Consider the following 9,173-nt stretch of genomic DNA (forward strand, 5'->3'; position numbering starts at 1 on the left):
AGAGGGACAGCACAGGAGGGGAAGACCCTTATGAGGTGGATTGATTCAGTGACTGGGGTAATCGGGATGGGTGTGTCAGAGGCAATGAGACTGGCACAGGATAGAGCAGGGTTTAGGGCTGTTGTACATAGGGTCGCTATGAGTCGCAAACGACCTGATGGCACATAACAACAACAAGAGTGTATATACAATATTCAAATACATTTTTTTCCACACCAGATTCTTTCAATTTCCCTCACCCCCGCAACCCATCAAATTGTATAACCCCATGATTAACCCCTGCCCTGCACAGCCTTATTCCTCTGGATCCAAACCCCACCCCCCCTTGGTTCCTCCTACTCATTCTACAATAATGGTTTTATATAATATTTGTCTATGTTAGTTAGTTCACTCAACATAATGCTCTCTGGTTTATCTCAAGTTAGATAATAACTTACAAAATCATTGCTCCTATATGCTGCCTAGTATTCCATGTTATGTATGTACCATAATTTCTCAATCCCTTTGATGGTGGTTGTACACCTAGGGCTGTTTCAGTGTTCTTGCAATTGTGAATAATGCTGACATAAACATTGGCATGCAAATCTCTGTTTGAGCCTCAGTTCTCATTTTCTCGGGGTATATTCCAAGCAGTGGACTAGCTGGGACATATGTAATTTCTATGTTCAGCTTTCTGAGGATGCCCCAAACTGCCTTTCTGAGTGGTTGTACCATTTTACAATTTTACAACAATGTATAAGATTTCCTATCCCATCACATGCTCTCCAACATTCATAAGAGACAAACTGGGATCAAGCTTAGATGTCCTAGTCTATGGTATAAAGAGAAGGCCATATACAGTCAGAAATGCACAATCTGGAGAGAATAAAATTGATCAATGGTACCTTGTAAAGATTGAATCCCTGTGCACATCAAAAACTTTTCCCAATAGTGTTAAAAGAAAACCTATCAACAGGAAGGAAACATTTGGTAATACCATCTCAGACATATGAAATATTCCTGGGCCTCCACAAGATAAAAAGATTGATAGCCCAGTTACAAAATGAGTAAAAGACATTGAAAGCATTTTCACAAAGGAAGATCTTTGAATGGCAAACAGACACATAAAGAATTTCTCCAAATCACTGACTATAAGAGATGTAAATCAAAACCACACTGAGATACTATATCACTCCAGTAACAGTGACACAGTTTAACAGGACAGCAAGTAATAAATGTTGGAGAGGATGTGGTAAGATAAGAACTCCATTAAATAATTTACATGCAGTTTGTTTGTTGACATTGGTTGCAATTCCTTTCTTTCCACATTTTTCTCATGAGCTCCCTACTTTCATTTGTCCTTTCCAAATTTCTGCGCTCCATTGTATTAAGGAATCCATTCCTTTCTGCTGCCATTGTTGCTTTTGTAATGTGTTATTGCGTCACTTGTGACTCATAGCAGCCCTGTATACAACAGCCCTAAACTCTGCTCTGTCCTGTGCCAATCGCACTGTCTCTGACACACCCATCCCAATTACCCCAGTCACTGAATCAATCCACCTCATAGAAGGTCTTCCCTCCTGCGCTGTCACTGCACCCTCCCAAGCATGATGTCCCTCTGCAAGGACCGGTCCCTCCTTACGACATGTCCAAAGTATGTCAGACGAGGCTCCAGAATCCTTGCCTCCAAGGAGCAGCCTGGTTGAACCCTTTCCAGGATGAATCTGATTGTTTTCCTAGCAGTCCATGGTACCCTCAATACTTGATACTCTTCTCCAGCACCACAGCTCAAAGGCATCAATTCTCCTTCTATCCTCCTTAGTCATTGTCCAACTCTCTGATGCATAACAAGTGATTGCAAAGACCATGGCCTGTATCAGATGCACCTTAGTCTCCAGAGAGACACCATTGCTCTTCAGTACTTTGGAGAGGTCCCTAACAGCCGACTTTCCCATGGCAATGAGCTTTTTAATTCCCTGGCTACCAGTGGTGAGAGTGTTGACTGTGGAGCCGAGCAAACTAAAGCTGTGAACAATCTCAATCTCTTCACCATCCATCCTGGTGCTGCCAATTGGTCCAGTGGTGAGAACTTTTGTCTTCTTGACATTGTGCCTCAATCCATATTGAAGGCTGCAGTATTCACTTTACAAACCTATCTATTATTGGGCTGAAATCAGGTTACTAGGATGGAAGAGTTTTTTATTCCAAGATTTGAAGGCTATCTTGACCTCAGGTGTCCCACTAGTACCTTGCAGACTATAAACACTGGTCTTATTAATGATTTTTAAATTCTATTCTACAATTTCCCCCTCCCTCTGTGTCTTGGACCTAGTATGATTCGGATTCTTAAGGTTAGCATTGTTACATAGTCTTTCTCACTCACAAAAGAGGGCTGGAGTCTTCCAGAGAACAGAAAGGACATCTCTAACACTTGTGCCAATGTAATAGTACTTTTGGTAGAACCAAGGAAGTAGCCCCCTCCCCAGTCAATCACACAAATCCTTAGGTGCGACCAGAATACAAGAGTCTCAATTGAGTCAATATTGTTGCTGTTGTTGTTTTGTGCTGTTGAGTCTCTGGGGACTCATAGTGATCCTATGTACAATAGGTTTGAACTCTGCTTTATCCTGACCATTCTCACTGTCTCTGATACACATACTCTTACAACCTCAGTTACTGTGTCAGTCCATCTCATCTAGAGTCTTCCTCTCCGGCACTGTCCCACAATCTTTCCAAGCAGAATAATCTTTTCCAAAGACTGGCCCCTCCAGGCTACATGTCCAAAGTATGTGAGACAGAGTCTCAAATCGTTGTCTCCAGGGAGCATCTTGATTTCACTCTCACCAGGACAGACCTGCTAGTTCCCTTGGGAGTCCATGGTATGTTCAAAACTTTTCTCCAGGACCCAAACGCAAAAGCATCAATTCTTCTTCTTTCACGCTTGGTCGTTGTCTAGCATTTTTCACTGATCAGAACCACCAGTAGAGGTAGCTGGGCATTACCTAAGTCATGTGGTATTAACATGATTGTTGTTGCTGTTGTGTACCATCAAGTGAGAACCGACCCATATCTGACCCTCGAACAGTTTTCAGAGGCATTAATTGCTTAGGTGGAGGTTGACCATTCATCACCCACAGAGCAGCTGGTAGATTTGAACTGTATACCTTCAGGATTCTAACAGAGAAGTATTTTTCTTCCTACAGTCCTTTGGACTAATTATTTCCTTCAGTCTCTGATTTTCTTCATTCCTATTTGATCCTTTTGTAACTTAGGCATGTCAGTAAGTCTAATTTGTTCTAGATTCATCCATATCGTACAGTCTTTCACAAGTTTTTGATCACTTCTTATTAAGTTTCCTCTGACAGACAGATGGCTAAAGAAATAGTGATACATTCATACAATGGAGTAATAATGAAACTCTTATGCCCAATCCCCCCTTTTCTTAAAAAAATGTTAGGGAGAAACTAATAGCTTCATCCCACTCAATAGTCAACAATTAGGATGGAAAAATGTTATTCATGGAATATGTTATGTTAATTCAACTAAATGTCACTTGAGAATGTTTCCAAACCCCTAAGCCCAGTGATTCACTCTCTCAAGGTGTTTGAGTATGACTACTCAATTGTTACAACTTTGCTGCCTATACACTCTTCAATATCCTTGGATGTATTTGCAACATATGCAAATACATATATTAAAATATATTCCAGCTAACCCATTTATAATTGTCAGAATGCTTTTGCAAATTCTCGCAAAGTACTGCCAGATCTGGATCGTATTATGCTTCAAATAAAACTTGTTGCTTTAATGTAACTAAGACTCTAGTTTTCTTCTTTGACATAACTATTTTTCTTATCTCCATTGTACACATGAGAAAGAGAAAAGAATCAACTAACATTGACAAGTTTGCACAGCTAAAAATGGTTATATATTGGTAGTGTTCACATTGCACACTAATTTGTACCTGAAATAATATAACTCATCCTATCCAATTTCCATCACTTTTTCCATCACTTTCCACCAGCAAAACTAAAGAGTAAAAAGCAAAGCAAATGGAATGAAAGTAAGCCATAAAGCAACAACAAGACAAACAAGCACATTTTCTCTGTTCAAGACCATTTTTTCCCCTCAAGAATTTTCACAATATGTGGCAAGACCAGCCTAGCTTTTATAATCATTTGAGAAATCCTCAAACTCATACATGGGACTGTTGTTATATCTATTTCTACTTAAGCAAAATAAAGACGCGAACTGATTAAGAAATGAGAGCATTCCAAAACTGTACCCAGTGTTAAAATGAAATCATCTCATGCATGTAGCTATGTGATTACTCCTGTGTCTTAGAAAATGAATGCATATTTAGAATTGGATTTATTGAACATGTGGTGTGGTATCACCGAGTTCAGAAACTCTTCATGACTGTTTCCCAGAGAAGTTGTGTGCTATTATAGTCTAAATAATTAGCAACAATTATGACTATTATTATTTAAACATACTTACTGTTTGCATTATTGTAAATTATAGGAAAATAATAGGTTAAGAATGTGTCAATTAAAAAGAAACTATTTTAGGAAATAAAGCATTATGGGAAGCATTATTAAAATGCTGACAGATGGGGGGGCAGCAAGCTTAATCTTAACAATGATTGACTTCTATTTCTGTGTTCTGAATAATTGGTAGTCTTGGCTTTTGTTTCAAGTGGAAATCAGAAATACAATGAAATTGCTGAAATCTCGGTGATCAGTGATTAAGAGCTTATTGTCTTAAAATCGCACAATGAACTCTCTGCAAGGGTGCCATCCTAAACTGTGTTTAGTTTAATAATAAGTCAGAACAAATGCATGTTCCAGAAGGATTTGTGGCTAAGAATAGGCTTTTATAATCTCGAAGGGGATGCTGTGAGGAAGATATGTCAAATGAATTTGGAGAATATGATGGAAAAAACCTTTAACATTGAAGACCCTCGATATCATTGCCAAAAATTGTGCCAATTTCATTTCTCCATTTCATATGTCTCATACTTAGAATTCCTGTCCACTTCTTTTTCATTTCTGATCTTAACATACAAGCCCCTACTCATTTTTCACTCCCATACATATCTACTCTCTTTTTATCATCATTATTATGTATGATATAACCATCAGTTTATCATGGAACCCTATATATAAGCCATCTTTCTCTCCTACTCTTTCCAAATAACCCACCTCAGCTTTGGTTACTTGCTTATTCAACTATTTGATCATCTATATGTTGTTGTTGTCATGTGCCGTCGTGTCTCCTGCGACTCATAGTGACCCTAAGTACAACAGTCCTAAACCCTGCTCTATCTTGCGCCAATCGCACCCATCCTGATTACCCCAGCCACTGAATCAATCCACCTCATAGAGGGTCTTCCCCTCTTGCACCGTCCCTCTACCCTCCCAAGCGTGATGTCCCTCTCCAAGGGCCTGTCCCTCCTGACAACGTGTCCAAAGTTTGTCAGATGAAGCCCCAGATTCCTTGCCTCCTGGTTTTATCCTCTCCAGGATGAATCTGTTTGTTTTCTTGGCAATTCATGGTACATTCAATACTCTTCTCCAGCACCACAGCTCAAAGGCATCAATTTTCCTCCTATCCTCCCTAGTCATTGTCCAACTCTCTGATGCATAACAAGTGATTGCAAAGACCATAGCCTGTATCAGACGCACCTTAGTCATCTATATACTTGACACATATAAAGTAGCATCCAGAGAACAGTCTCAGAATTTACTTATTATCTATATATTATTGTTGTAATGTGGTATTATCGAGTCAGTTCAGACTCATAATGGTCTCGTGAGACAGAGCAGAGCTACTGTAGGGTTTCTTAAGCAATAATCTTGATGAATTACATATGAAGACCTGTGCCTTTTCTTCAGCAGAGTTTCTGGGGTTGTTTGCAAGTTTACCTATTTTGGTGAGTGGCTGAGCTCTAAATCGTTGGATTTGAACCTTGAGAGAGTCTTGGCCACCAGCATGTCTTGGTAAGTAGCACAGCTTGCTATGGATTATAGGAAAGTATAACCAGAGCTACATTTTTTCTGGTTGTTTCCAGAGTTAAAGGTCATAATTCAATCTATGACACTTTCTGTGTTTGATTTTGGATCTTATTATAAATTTGAGGTTTCCAGGAGAACATAATTTAAGATTTCTTTTTGTTAGTGTATTGTTTTTGAAACTTTCAAAAATAAAATTTAAATTTCAAACTCTGGAATGCAATGGTTTTGAGGACTTTCTAAAGCTTTGCCTCTCTTCCTCTCTCTGCCTTTCCTCTACTTTACTTCTTTTCATGGGCCCTTCAGTTCAGGCAGGCTAATTTTATCACCATTTCTGAGCGTTTAACTTGCCCTCTTATCTTCTTTCAGCTTGTTCATGTTTTCTTCAATTTTGGATATTTGGTTAAAATTAGTATCCTTCAAGTAGCTTTTTATGAGTATTACATGTGATTACAATAATAGTCTACACCCACTCCCATCCCGAAGGCCCAGCACTTTTGTGCTTATTTGCATGCTAATTTGCACTTACTAATATGTGGTTTTAGAATGTCATTTTTTTAACGTATTTTATGTATGCCTTTCTCTTCTCTCTAGAATGTGAATTGCATTATATCAAGGATCACGCCTTCTATTTCTTTTCTTCTTGCCCTTTACTTCCTAGAACAATTTGCACAATGACTGGCTCAAAAAGGGGGAGGGGATGTGTTGTTTTACCAAATTTCCCAAGTTGGTAGGAGGTAGAAAAATGGCTGGTGAGTGCATGATTTGTGCATTGTCTGAAAGCCACAGAAATCTTTCTTTACTCCTCCTTTTCAACTTGTTCTGTCTACTCCTTGTAATGGAAAGAATTAATCCAAATGAAGAAATATAAAAAGGCATCCTTGTATAACAGGATAAGTGTCACTATGAATTTGGACATGCCACTTAGTCTTGCTAAATAGGAATCTCTGTATTTTTTAAAAAAGGAATATTCACATCTAACCCAACTGTTAAGTCAGAGGAGTATTAATAGCTAACCCAAACGTTTTGTCCCTTTGTTATGTTTGTCAATATACATACGCTAACTACATCATAAATATATTCATAATCTAAAGATGTCTTTCCGATTAAAGTTGACATGTTGTCTTGCATTAGTATTCACGGAAGACAAAATTCTAAACAAAGTTTAACTTAATGACGTTGTGAAATAACTCTAAAGCATGCTAGCGATTTCAAAACTCCCATAAAGGTCAAACAGACACATGCAATGCCAAAATGTTCTAGAAGTGGAGAGCAACAGATACACTGGAACACCCATAGAGAAACCTGTTTTCACTTTAGAGTAAATATTTTTTTACTCACAAAAAGATTGCTGCCTTGAATAGTAGGAAACTGCCAAGATTTAGAGGAAGTTAAGCAATTAAAAGAAATTAGTCATAGCTGTGATCAAGGGGACTGCTGTACAGCGTTCAAGAAGCTAAGAAAAATTACCATTAAACTGCCATTTCAAAACAAAACAAAACAAACCAGAAACTTGAAGTTTTATTTCATTATAAATAAAAGTTCGGGTAGTCAGTGACAGTAGAAGAGAATAAAGTCACGTGGAAAACATATCCCTTCAATTTCTAACAAACTAAGCGACCTATGGATGAGGGGGTTTGATATTTAGCTTATAGAATAATCACTCTTGGAAACATAGGACAGTTTAAGATGAATATATCATCAAGATTTTCGTGCTTTGCTAACGAGGAAATGAGGTCATTCAAGTAGAATTCTTTAATCTTATAAGAGGCAATTTCCTCCTTTACCAACATAATTTTCCAAATGGGCTTTACAGCTTCAAGGAAAATCTGAAGGGTGAGAATTGGAGTTGAGTTTAGTAAAACAGCTGAAAGCTATCTTTTGCATGAAGATTGCTGAAATCCAAGAGCTATTAGCAGAATTTTCCCTTCTATCCAATGAAGTACTTGTGTGCTTTTATTTGGAGACAAACTGATGAAAACTTGGCAAGTGTGACTGAGAATGCTGACAGAGCCTGCCCGTCTTGGCAGCAAGGTTTTCTCTGAAGTCCCATCACCTCAGGGTGTACCAAAGAAAGGAAATCATTGAGCTGCAGGTTCTGCCCGAGCTCCTAAAGGAATGCACATTGATTGATTGCCAGAATTCTGTTCATTCCTTCTATATCCTTCCCTGGTTGCACGCATTGATTATAAAGGGTCCTTGGCAAAGACTTCTCTTATTGTTATGTGCAATCAAGTTGTTTCTGACTCTTAAGAACCCTATTCACAACTGCTGCGAACCTTGCCCTATTCTGAGCCAATCTCACTGTCTCCTACACATGTACCCCTGCTGCCCCAGTGGCTGTGTCAATTCATGTCATCCAGAGTCTTCATCTCCTGACCTGTCCCTACACCCTTCCAATCATGATGTCCTTCTCCAAGGACTGGTCCCTCCTGGAAACATGCTTGAAGTATGTGAAATGGAGCCTTAAGATCCTGGCTTCCAGGGAGCAATTTGGTTTCACCCTCTTTAAGACAGACCTGATTTGTTTTTTGTTTTTTTTAAGTGTCATGTATTTTTTTCTTATTATACTAGTTAATTTACAAATTTTGAATACATTGTTTTTCAGACCAGATTCTTTCATTTTCCCTTATCATCCCTATAAAATTACACAACCCCATGATTAAGCTACCCTCATCCTCCCCCCAGCACATCCTCGCCCCTCTGCTTCCACCCTTCTCTCGCTTGGATCCTCATACTCATTCTACAATAATGGTTTATACAGTATTTGTCATTGTGGGACTAATCAGTTCAATCAGCATAATACTCTCCAGTCCCTGGAGCTACATAATAATTTACAGAACCATTGCTCCTGTGTGCCACGTTGTATTCCACTCTACGAATGTATCATGAATTCTCAATCCATTTGATTGTGGTTGGACATCTTGGCGGTTTCCCTGTGCTTATGATGGTGAATAAAGCTGCTATGCTGCTCTTGGTGTACAAGTCTCCGTTTGTCCCTCAGTTCTCATTTTCTCAGAGTATATTGCAAGTAGTGGAGTAGCTGGGTCATATGGAATTTCTCTGTTCAGTTTCCCCCCCCCCCTTGGGCCTTGTTGTTGTTGTTGTTATGTGCCGTCGAGTCGTTTGCGACTCATAGCGACCCTATGCACAACAGCCCTAAACCCTGCTCTATCCTGC

The sequence above is a fragment of the Elephantulus edwardii genome, unplaced genomic scaffold (assembly GCF_000299155.1).
Source record: "Elephantulus edwardii isolate Elephantulus edwardi_28Jun2011 unplaced genomic scaffold, EleEdw1.0 scaffold00035, whole genome shotgun sequence".
NCBI lineage: Eukaryota > Metazoa > Chordata > Mammalia > Macroscelidea > Macroscelididae > Elephantulus > Elephantulus edwardii.